This window comes from Falco rusticolus, chromosome 12 (genome assembly GCF_015220075.1).
Source record: "Falco rusticolus isolate bFalRus1 chromosome 12, bFalRus1.pri, whole genome shotgun sequence".
Taxonomy (NCBI): domain Eukaryota; kingdom Metazoa; phylum Chordata; class Aves; order Falconiformes; family Falconidae; genus Falco; species Falco rusticolus.
This window is the reverse complement of record NC_051198.1, coordinates 10,920,456-10,932,771: the sequence shown is the minus strand read 5'-3', so window position 1 is coordinate 10,932,771 and position 12,316 is coordinate 10,920,456. Positions and strand designations below refer to the sequence as shown.

The 12,316-nt window shown below is 44.5% G+C and overlaps 1 protein-coding gene across 3 annotated transcripts in view; it reads right to left on the bottom strand.

The window, feature by feature from the left end:
* VIT (vitrin) overlaps nucleotides 1–7,502 on the bottom strand; it is a 50,571-nt gene extending 43,069 nt beyond the window's left edge. For all 3 annotated transcript variants that reach the window (XM_037405078.1, XM_037405080.1, XM_037405079.1), the window contains exon 1: nucleotides 7,271–7,502. The gene's annotated coding sequence lies outside the window, so the exon portion shown is untranslated. The remainder of the gene's footprint in view (nucleotides 1–7,270) is intronic.
* Between the last annotated feature and the right edge of the window lie 4,814 nt (nucleotides 7,503–12,316).

Sequence of the window (12,316 nt, the reverse complement as noted above, 5' to 3'; positions counted from 1 at the left end):
GGTTTGAAATAAGGCAGTAAGTGGTGAAATTAATCGATGTCCAGTAATGACAACTTAATCAAGGACGCATCTTACACAAAATACCTTCAGCAAATCAGGAAGCACCGAGCAAGATGTAGAAAGCATTTTTAAAAGGTAAGCTGGAATCTGCTCCTGTGGTGGAAACCAGTGAAAGAAAGTTAAGAAAGTAGTTTCAGTTTTGCATTATAGTTCTCTGCAAAAGGGATAGTCTCATGCTTCTTGCACTGCTTAACATACCCCCCCTCATATATTTTATAATTTTCAACAAATACTGTTTCTTCCTGACTAACTGTATTATTCCTTCCTGTGAACCTTTCCCTCCAGCTCTCTTGGATATCTCTCTGATACCTTTAGTTTGGAGAAGACCAACCCACGCTACAAAGGAGGTTGCTACAAAAGGTAAATCAGAAAACAGCCCTCAAATGCCTTATGGCCCTCAGTCATCTAGTGCTGCCTTGCTGGAACCTCCAAAACCTTTGCTTCCTTGCAGGGTCAGCCGAGGGGCAGGATGCTCAACTCCCACATCCCAGGACCTTGTGCGTGGCCACCCCATCCCATGCCCTGCAGGTGGAATCCAGGCTGCCCTCTTCCTTAGGCATGGGATGTAGAAGTGCCACTTGGATGCTCAGAGGATATGCGTGAGCTGTTGTGGCAGCCAGGTGCAAAAGGCACACCTGGATCTCCTAGTGGAGGTGGCATTCGTGTCCTGCTAGTCTGAGCTGTGAGGGGGTCCTAAGGCCACCCACCAGACCTGTGCTGTCTCAGACTCCTCACAGAGCACAGCAAAAGCTTGTCCTTAGTCTAGTCTAGCCTTCAGGCAGTCGATGAATAAATCTGTGGATAAGCTGGATCTTTTTCTGCTGTTGTCTCCAGAGAGATCTTTGGATTTGGAAGTCTGTCCTGTCTCCTCCTCCTGGGTCAGCAGTGAGTCCTGCTCCTCGAGGTCTCATGGTGAAAGGCTGTGGTGAGGATGGAGCCTCACACCTTGGTGGTGTGCCAGCCTAACCTCCCTGGCCCGTGCCCGTTGCTGCCTTGGCTTTGTCACAGGCCGCGGCAGCTGCGCCCCTCCCGCCGGGCAGGTCTGCAGCCACTTGTAGCCCAACAGGCACGTCCAGGCTGAGGTCTCTCACCTGTGGGGAGCCATTTGAAAACTGTGGACCTGTGAGTACTGTTTCCATTCTTTAACGAGTACGGAAGACATCTCGGGACTCCATGCTGCTTTGGGGATGAAAGCAAGCTGTGGGTTTGCGTGGGTGCCAGCATTATGAAGGAGGCTATTATGGGTAGTGCTGGGTTTCTGAAGACATGCTGTTGGTGGAGGTGCTGGTGACAGGGCTGACATAGTGTGGGCCAAGCTGTGCAGCCTTATGGCACATGTCTTGGCAGCCCTTGGCAACTGGCAGGAGCGGGCTCTCTAGCATATGGGTTATTCAGACAGCATGAGGGATGGCTGTGCTTCCCAAGTCATGCCTGTCAATGTGCCTAGGAGGGAACCTGAAGAGCTACAAAACATGGTGCCAGAGAAAGTGGCCTCCAGATCCCAGTCCTGGACACCACAACAGTGTAAGTGGCAGCCAGAAATTGTTGAGAACTGTGTCCCAGGACCAGGCTGGCACTGATTTACTGATGTTGCATATTAGAAGCTTTTAAAACCTGCTGGTTTGGCATAGAGATGAATCACAGGATTCTGTTTCTGAGAGCCCAAGATCAAAAAGGAAAACTGCTTATCACATGCACTGGGAGCAGGAATTTTTAATTTATGGTCTTTTGTTTTTAAAACAAAACTAAACCTGCAGACGACAATATTGCATAATCTACTTCCCTGCTCAGGAAATTTGTTCTGTACTTTTGCTTTAGGGGTTTACCATATGAGCTTCTACTTCAAATCTAATTATTGCCTAACTTATGCATTTCTTATTTCACCATTGAGAATTGATGACATAGACCATGGAAGCCTGAGACCTTACATCCCACATTACCACATATTTTGAGATGCTTTTGGTAGAAAGACTGCCCCCAAAGCAAGGTAAAAGATTTGTCTGACTTGTGTGATGCCTGTATTTGACTTTGCTAGCAAGTTGTTCCATCACAACTACTCTAAACTTCTCTAACATTTCCCCTCCCTCATCGGGACACTCCTCTCCTTCCCATTGAGCCTCATTTCCAAACAGCATCTCTTTCTTCATATGCTTCACGTCCAAAAACTTCCTCCACCAAGCCCGGAGCAAGATGCTGGAGTGCTGCAGATGCATTGCAAGAGAGATGAGAATGATGGCCCCCTACCATGGTGAGCAAGGTGGGTTCCCATCATCCTTAGGTGGCTGGCAGCTGTGAAAATAGCCCCCGGAGTTACGGAGCCATTACCCTTTAACTGTGACTCGCTGAAGGTGACCAGGGCCAGGATACACAGTGCTGCTGCCAGGTTTCCTCTAGGTCTCACCCTTGTTCCACAGACTTAAGGGTGAACTAAGTATCTGGGGAAAATAAAAAGAATGGAGGCTTCTGAATCCCTAAAGGAACCTGGCAGGGAGATCAAGAAGCACACAGATGGCCACATCCAAACTTCCCTATAAACAAATGATTGTGGAGAAGTAAAAATTTCCACAGTTTTATGTACAAGCCTGGAGGTGCTGGAAATCCTCAGCTCATCCTGGTGGGGACATTAAAGGACTGCATGAAGCTACACAAATTCATTCAGAATTTCCCCAGTTATTTTGGCGCATGTAAAGCTGTCACTTGGCAATTAATGCATTTTTTCTCAGATGAATCCCACTGCTAGCTGAGAGACTGTTGGCTGCTGTGCTACATGTGTTACATTTACAAAGCTATTTTACAGGGTGACAGGCTGAAAACAGTTTGAAAATGGAAGTTGGTACTGTACTAAGAGTATTTTTGATATCTATGTCTATGGCATGACCTGTAGAATGAGATGCATTAAGGATAACTGATGCAGATGATGTTCTTAATGTGCCATTGACCTCTTAATGCACTCTGAAGCTCTGGAGATAAAGCAAAGGTAGGATGGACTTAATGGGTGCCAGAAAGCCAGTTCAGTCCTGACAATAAAACTTGTCCGGTTAAGAACTGCTTAAACCTAGATGATTTCAATGAAGCTGCTTCTGAAGGCAAACGTTTGGGATATATCCAGTTTGGGATATAAGCTATAGATTTGGGTGCTCTGCTTCAAAAAGGAAAGCAGAAGCTGCAGATGGTGTTATTTTTTTCTAATTAAAATACATTTTCATGAGAAATATTGCTGATTCCAGGTAATTGAGAAATTTTCTTTCTGATCAGCACTTTCTGGTTTTTTTTGGGGTTTTTTTTTGTTTTTTTTTTTCTTTTCCCAGGGTGCTGAAAAATGAGTCTGAATAGGAAAGGTAGCCAAAGGCAACCCAGCGATGTCCTGCTGCAGAGGAGAGCGGAGATGCCAGCTCAGAGAAGGTGGTAAGAGAGGTGAGGGTGAGCGGGCTGCAGGGAGAGGGAGCAGGCTCTGCTCTCTGCTGGCAGGACACTGGCAGAGGGTGTGGGAGCAGCCCTCAGACACCACTAAATGTACAGCTGCCCCAGCACAGTTTGGTACAAAATGTTTGCAGAGCTCAGAGCAAATACTTGGGTAGCTAACCCATGAGTGCCATGCTGTCAGGATTGCCCACTTCTGATACCTCCCAGTGTCTGCCAAGGGTCAGATGCACAGAGGCTGCAGTCTCAGCTGGCCAGTATAGCTACCCATAGATGCCTTAGGAGCCTACGTAATTTCAGTAGATCCCCGACTTGTCTGTGGGCCACAGCACTGGAAGAAAAGCCCATCAGTAATACGTGCTCCTCTTCTCTCTGTAGCAAGTCCCTTCACATCCCACTTTTTGTGGCAGCTTGCTTTCCTCAGGGCATTATCAGGAGCCAGGAAAAGGCAGCCTTGCTGCTCCCCTCCGCAGGACTCACAGCAGTGCCTGCAGCCCCTTGGCGTTGGGGGCTGAGAGGGCTCACAAGGGCGATGCAGGCTGGGGTGAGCCAGACAGTCCAAGTTTAATTTACTCATAAGGCACTTCTGCACCTCTCCAGGCCTCTTCTGTGGCAGGGGGAGGCTGTGCTGCTGAGTAGCATTCATCCAAGTTTTCCAAGTGGGAAATGTGCAGCAAATAAAGGAACAGGGATGCAAAAGAATGGCAGCTGCTCTGGGACTGTTAGAGAGGCTCTTTTACAGGCCAATGAACAGTCAATTTGTAGTAAGACATTGTTTTCTAAACATAGCATAAAAACTGTTATCTTGCCTGGCTGGTCATTAGAAGAGAGATAATTATAGTCTCTGTGTGACAGCAGCCGAACAGGGGCTGCATTGTCCCAGGTCCCAGCTGAGCTCTAGCACAGGCACCCCAGGCCAGCAAGGGGACAAGGGGGCTCCTTGTGCCCTAGCAAGTTCAAAAGAGGAATTGAAGTGCTCTAAGTAGGTGTTAAGCACCTATTTCTCTCTCTGACTCTGGCCTAAAAAACTACACAGGAGAAAGGTGAGGAGGACAGACCTGTGGCTGCTGTAGCTGCATCCTCCCTGGCTTTATGTACCACACATACTATGACTATTATTTTTCTCTCCTTAAAAAAAAACAAAAACCAAACAAACCAAAACCCACCCAAACTTCAATTTTGCATTTATTTTTGTTTTGTTCTGTGTTTCTGTTTTCCAACAGTGACCGATACGACCTGTATGATGGATGGGCTTTGAGAAGGAAGACTTGACAGCTGTTCAATGTCCACTTTGGGAGCCCTGAATGAGAGGTCTAAGCCTCAACTGGTGTTGCAGCATGCTGGAGGAGTCCTCAGAGCTTCAGGGGGCCAGAACATGCCCCAGGGCTCTCAGGAAATATTGGATTACTGCTTTTCACCCCCCCATCCAGAAAAGGTAGTGCCTCCCCACCCATTGCAATGGGCCAAGATGTGCCTCACTGCTCCGTGAGGGACTGTGTGCCCATGCCCATGCCATTCCCTCTGTACAGGGAGTTCATATTCATGAGTGCTGCAGCACTTTTTTCTAGGTGTTTAACCACAAGATGTTGCAGGAGGAACACAGTCATAGCTGCAGATAGTAAACTGAGCTATCACTTTAATTGCTTATTTCAGCCAGGTGCCCTAAATGACTTACCTATTATTATTTAGGAGACCTTTGGTAAAGTGGAGACTCGAACATGCATGTTCTGGGTTAGTACGTAAAGCTACTGGGCAGTTTTTTTGTCTAGAGCTTTATTTGTGGCTCAGAGGTGAAAAGGAAAAAGTTAAAAACTCTCCAGGCAGAGCAGGTACAGTGAAGTCTTTGATGCCACTGTTATGTAAACTTGTGGTTTATTTTTAGCAATGTTTTCTAAAAAGCAATGATCAGAATTAATAAATAATTCTGTTATTTCACATGAAGTAATTAACCCATTTTTTTCAGCTTGTCTGCTCACACTGTGGCTCAGGCAGTCACCTTTTAGGTATATTCCAATTCATCAAGTTTGACAAAAAGGAGTGTGAAGATTATTTCCTACTACTACTACTTCTGTGGAAGGGAGTAAGTAACGGTGAAAAGGGAACACCTTGTTAATGTCTCCATGAAAGGAAAGACTTTGGTAGGATCTCATTCTTATTAGACACAAGAGAATCCACATGGGATAGTTTTCTTGCATCCCAAGTGTGAGGAAACCTGGTTTAGCTAGTAAAACTACTTGGCTCAACCTGCCAGTGGTTAGTCATGTGTAAAAATACTACTAGGGAGAGAAGTGTCTTACATAAAGTAGTGAGCAACTTAAGAACGTAACAGTTCTACTATAGGTGGAAACACAAAGCAATACTCAGTTATAGTGGCAGGACAGTCAAGTTTTCTTTTTTTTTTAAAAAAAATATTTCTTATGTCTTGAATAACAAAAAGACAGCAAGTCTTCTCTGTCATCCCAGTGAGAACAACCCCAGCAACTTCAAGGATTAGATAAAACATGCAAGCAAAATAAGTCTCTTTAAAATAAGATACTAATTTAATATTCCAAAAGTAACGTGCGTGTGTAATGCAGTTATTTTTGCTTGAGCTCCCTTTGCATCTCTGAAAGAGACCAGTCTTACAGCCGTGACTGTCATTCAAGTGATAAACTGAATAAAATCTGAGGAACATGGTACTACAGATACAGGAAAACACATTCTTTGAGCGTAGTCAAACACCAGGTGTTTTTAACTTTAGGATGTATATGGTAAAATACAAGCTGTAAGTATATATGACTACATTGCTGTTCTCAGTCATGTGTATTTTAAAAGCTATCTAAACTACTTTTTCTTTGTGTGTGCTTGATTCTTTTTGGTGTTTTGTTCAAATTTTGGAGAGGTTAGAGGAAAAGGAGTGTTCTCCAGGGAGGATCTGCCTCTGTAACCTGCAATTTTTTTGCTCTGGATGAGGTGTATTTCCCATAAACTCTAGGAACAAAATATTAAGTAGAGTTGAAAGTTTGCTCGGGGCATTTGGTTCATGTTTGTACTAGCCTGAGAGAAGTTGCATTTTGAAGAGACTTACCGAGACTCTAATCTCTGCGCAGAGCTGAACGGCTGTGGCAGGCTTGACAATGCTATTCAGTTTTGGAGCCTCACCAGCAAAACAAGCACTCAGCACAAAGGGATACATAGCATCTAGGCTACTGTACTGGTCATACATCTGGATCTATCCCTCTAGCAAGGGAGTTCACACCGTAAGCATACATATCACTGGAATAGTACCATTTTCCATTTTGTACCTTGGCGATTAGCATTCCCTAGTGTCAGATAGTGCTAATTAATGATACAACACACACCTTCCTATTGATCAAAGGAACAAAGACGAAGTCTTGAAGGCGAAACTGTTTTAAACCGAGGAACAAGTTGCATTGCCTATTACACACTATTTGAACAGTAGGCATATATACATCTATCGATGTGTGACTAATCTACACAATTCTTTATTAAATAGTTAAGCCCTTGCTGTTCATGCAGTGAGTATATGTGCCCACTTTAACAGCAGGGGTTTAATGCTTTTATAAATACCTAATGAAGTATATATAATTTAAAGTACAGTTTCATTTACATCTGTGTCTTCACTTTCTTAGGTCTTTGACCCTATGCACACAGCTGGAAGGCTAAACAAAAAACTATGTCCCTAGAGTTTCTTAGCAGTGAGTACATTTAACTATTACCAACAGGCAAAAAAACAACTCTCCCCTCTCCCCCATAAATAAATATAGCAGAGAAATGACATCAGAATTACCTTACTCGAGGTGTGCAACTTTCTATTCCTTTTCTCCACACAGTATGAAAGTGCTATTTTTTCCAAGCTTTTCTTTACCCCGAACTCCAGCCAACATTATTCTACAGCAGCAGAGGCAGGCAGCAGAGGGAGGCCTGGACACCTTTTCTCTTTCAGAGAGGAGCTAATCAAACATTCCCATCAAGCTCCCAGCTCTGTGAAAGGCACATTGCTCTCCCTCCCTCCCTCCCTCCCTCTGCTCCTCTCTCCCTCTCTGTCTCTCCCTCCCTCTGTCTCCCTCTCCCTCCCGCACACACAGACATACAGAGCTCCTTACACTGATTTAGCAGCTGAATTAGGCGGTCCTATTTTAAATATATGTTCCCTCCCACATATTTTTGGTGGGATTTCTATGCTCCTTTTGCCCTAGCCTGTCAGTTATGTCCACTTTTCCTCTTTTGGGAAGTGAAGCTTTGCTCGGCTTTTGACCGAACTTTTTTCAGTCTCCCTGTGCAGTTCAGCATTGTAGTAAAAGAACTACAACTAGCAGCCGGGAGTAAACTACACAGCTTTAAAGATTATAAATACCAGATTAGTTAGGTGCAAGTCAGATTTAAAGAGGAAAAATAGCTTTTGAAGAGACAGGCGGTGATGCTTTTACTCATGTGAATAGCATCGTATTCCCTCAGCAGTTTCCCTGAAGTCAGAGGGTTAGTGACAGAGGGAGGCTGTGCGTCTGGGCAGAGGGATGTCCAAGTATGACAAGAGGGTTAGCACGGGTGTCTTTCTGATCAGCTGGGTACAGGAATTTGATCGTATGCTCTCAAAGACTCCTAAACCAGCACTCATTAGGTGTGACCTGGCCAAATGAGATACAAACAATGGCTGATTTTTATCCGTACACAGGTCTCCTAAAATTCTTGGGTAACTTGAAGAAGAAAATTTTGTCGAGGCAATCAAGATCACAGCATTTACAAGATTATTACAGAAAGGGCTGGCATCTTATTTAAGGATGCTGGAATGCAAACGGTAATCTGCAATTCCACTAGGTATTCAGAAGTCTGTAGATAACATATGCATGTGTAGATAACATATATGAGCGAACATACACTGTTTTATCTAAGATCATTATTGATGAAAAAAAATAATGTACTATAAATACAGGAGATTGAGTTCAAAGGACATGTTGGAAAGACATGTAGTTCCTGCCTACTTCTGATCTAACAATCCCATAAATACATTTGGTTTAAGGGAAAGTGATTACCTGGGTTTAAGTGACATTGATTACCTGTTATTTGTGAATCTCTGCTTCAGCACTTAGGGAAACTGTAACAGCTCACTTGGAGAAGGATTTTTTACAAGGGCCTGTAGCAACAGAACAAGGGGGAATGGCTTTAAAATTGAAGAGGGTAGGTTTTAGATATAAGAAGAATTTCTTTACTGTGAGGGTGGTGAGGCACCGGCACAGGTTGCCCAGAGAAGCTGTGGCTGCCCCATCCCTGGCAGCGTTCAAGGCCAGGCTGGATGGGGCTGGGAGCAGCCTGGGCTGGTGGGGGGTGTCCCTGCCCCTGGCGGGGGGGTGGAACTAGGTGATCTTTAAGGTCCCTTCCAACCCAACCTATTCCATGATTCTATCATCATTTCCTTATATCAATAACCAGTACAGTATCAAGAGTTTATCAAGAAGTCATGACTGTGTTACTAAGATACAATGATCCGTAATTAATCTGATTCTCTTAATACAGAAGTTCAGGCTTGCCATGGTAATCCCTTGTGAGGCAGAATGCAGTGGACTGGCAGAAAGTCTCTCCAAACAGCAAATCTGGTAGCATATCCACCTAGAAGACCTACAGAAAAGCACCCCAGAGTCTTATTAACTCAGGTTAACAGTTTCAGAATGTCATCACCCTTTTCATAAGGCTTTTGGAGTTTGTTTGTTCAGACAGTCATGGGCAAAAGACCAAAACCTTAGGACTGGAAGTTTAAAGGTACATAGGTGCTAGGGGGCAAACATCTAAATGTTGGAGTTTTGCTGCTAAGGGTCTGTGTGTTGTTTCCAGGTGCTAGTGGAAGGCTGAATTCCCCACAAGAACTCCTTACCTGCAGATGCTGATAGAAATACTCACAGGCAAAACGTCCTAAAGTTCAGCTTCTGGTGTCCACGTCAGCTCATTGAGGGATGTAGCTGTTGGCACCTGGAACATGGTTGGCAAGGTGTTGAAGTAACAGCGACAGCGCCTACACAGAGGTCATGCTTCATTGTTACTGCTGCAGGGTGGTAGTTTTACAAAAGAAAAAGCTGATAGATCTATTTCTCATTTTCCATGGACAAATTATCTAATTTGTGGGTAAAGTGTATCAAGGGCAAAGAGCCAGAGTGGACCTGGCAGGACTTAGCTCAAATGCAGTGGTGTGTGAACGCAGCTCTATCTCTTCCAGAAGCCCAGCAGCGGCCGCAGCCCACTCCACACTGCACCCACCTGAGCTCTCCCATCTTGGACCTCTTGGGGCTCGGGGTCAGGGATGCTGGCAGTGGGCTGGCATATATCTGCATCGCTGGCTAGGAGCTAACCTGGGATCTTGGAAACGAGCATCCCGGGAACTGCAGAGTAGAAACACTGAGTGGACAGAAAAAGCAAAACTATCTAGGTTTGTCATTATCCAGGGTATTCAGTCTCTTTTTACCGTGCGTAATGGAGAGCTGAAGAGTATCAAAACAAAACACTGAAGAGGGCACTGGCTGTCTCTTTTTATCACAACATTTCTGAGTGCCGCCGCCTCTGCTCTTTCCTGACAGAAGCAATTTCTCGCCACCCAAGAGCTGGCAATACAAAGTGCACAAGCAAGAGGTGAACCGTGTTGTGTGACTCCAATTCAGTGCTGGGATTTACCACAGGGAAAGATCTGTTCAGAAAAAAAGGTGACTGCGCCGCCAGGAAGCCGCTAATTTGAAGACAATAGGTATTGAACACAGTTGTCTATAGGGGATGGGCAATGCTCCATATCTACACGTGCTCATGTCTCTCACCATTGCTTCTAGTCAGGGGCCTCCTCCGCTTGAGTTTCCTGCTAACTGGTAGTACTGTTTGTGATGGTAGTTTGTAATTTTTACTATATTGTATTTTCATTTGCTCGTTAGTTAAAGCAGGATTTAGCAGGGCCCACTGAAAATATTATTAAATGAATGAATGTGCACTTAGGGCTGCTGACAAATTTCAGGGGGTATAGTCTTTACTACTGTGTGACATAGATATGTACACATTACATACATACCCAGTAAGTAAGGCTGATGTGTATTACAGCCTCAGTTCACCACAGCAGCAGCAGCTCAGTAACTATCATCAGTAAAATATTTTAGTGAAACTGCTGCTTTATTCATTTCCATCTGGGCAGCACCCACACGCAGAGTAGCTTTGTTGCCACTGTACTATGGAGCCTGAAAGCAAAGGAACACAGACCTCTAACCTGTCCCCTGAAAGTCTTGAGGAAGCAGCTAACGAACAAGACCGGAGAGTCAAAACACTTTTGTTTCAAAAAGAGTTTGAGAAGGTTCTTCATTTTTGAGAAAAATTTAGAGACTGCATTGAATTATGATCTACTTGGATGTAACCTTCACTCTTGAAGATAAAAGGGCAGAAAGAGGGAGATATTATATGTGTAAGCAATGTCAGCACAGACAGAGGAGATAATCTGGCCAAGACTCAGTATGAAGGTTTGGTGTTTTCAAACAGAGTTAGCAGCAGACCTGGAAGACCAGACACTTGCTGATGGACCTTAGTCACAGACCCTTAAATAAATCTTCATTTTGAGATCATCTGTCATGCAGAACTTTCAAGGCACAGTTTTTGTTTAAAAACATTGCCTTGGGTAACAGCAGGGTAAAGGCTATGTTGGTAACAGCTGAAAATCTGACTTCACTGAAAGGAAGCTCACCACACTTGATCTAATCCTCATTACAATCTGAATTCAACATTTTTTAACAAAGCTTTTGCTTATAATATAACTAGTGGGCTTACATGTTTCAGCCGACACAAAAATGTAAGATCCCTTGTGTTTCCCTCCATCTGCACGCAGTGATGCACAAGTAAATGAAACAGAGGAAACCTCATCTCTTTGGAAATGGCGAATAAATTCAGGTGCTCTGAGTGTGATGCTCACCAGCTGGCATGGCCCCTGTGCCGAGGGCAGGCAATGACATGACCGAACACAACTGTTAGAGCACCATCAGAGGTAGGTGTAGTTTACTCAGGTATCCAGATTCAGTCCAAGTTCATTACTGACTTGGCCCATAATCTTTTGATCCTAGCTGGCCTTTCTGTAGTGATTTACATGAATAGGCCAAACTTTTGTAGAAAAAGGAGAAGAGAAAGCTTTTACCATGTAGTAGGTCAATGTCTAAGGAAAAGCTGAGGGTGGTGGCTTCAAAGGCTGTAAATTTCTGTGCAAAGTGATGATGGGTACACACGTCCTGTGGACCAGATGTGTGCTGCAGCACAACCCATCCTGCTCATCACCTCAACACTCGGGAGGGACTGACTCCCGGCTCCGCCAGTGTAGGCATAGGCAAAGCAAATCATCTTCTTCTATGTTACAGAACAAGATGTGCCTGCAAAATATTTAAAGAAATCTGAACTTTGGCTGGGAGATCTTTAGGGGGAAAGCTCAGTGTCTCTCACACACCGGGTCTTTGTCCCACTCGTGGGACCCAAGGCGGACACTGCTTTTCTGGCATGGGGCGGCGGGCCATGCTTTTAAAACCGTGAGATCATTTGCTCTGCAGGTTGCAAGTAGGAAATGTATAAGGAATCAAAGTGATCTAGGGCTGAGCTAACTGGCTTGTGATCATTACCCAGAAACTGTTCAATGTATCTTCTCAGCTGACCACCGCAGGCTTAGCAAGCCAGTACTATGAACTCCTGACTCTGCATATAAGGACAGAAAGCACAGACAAATTAAGTGATTTCTGCAAGATCACATGTAGCTATGTCACATCTAATCCCATCCAAGTGCTTAAGCAGAAAGGAACAAGTTTTCTGCTCTCAATTACCCTCAAGCCTTTTCCAACAA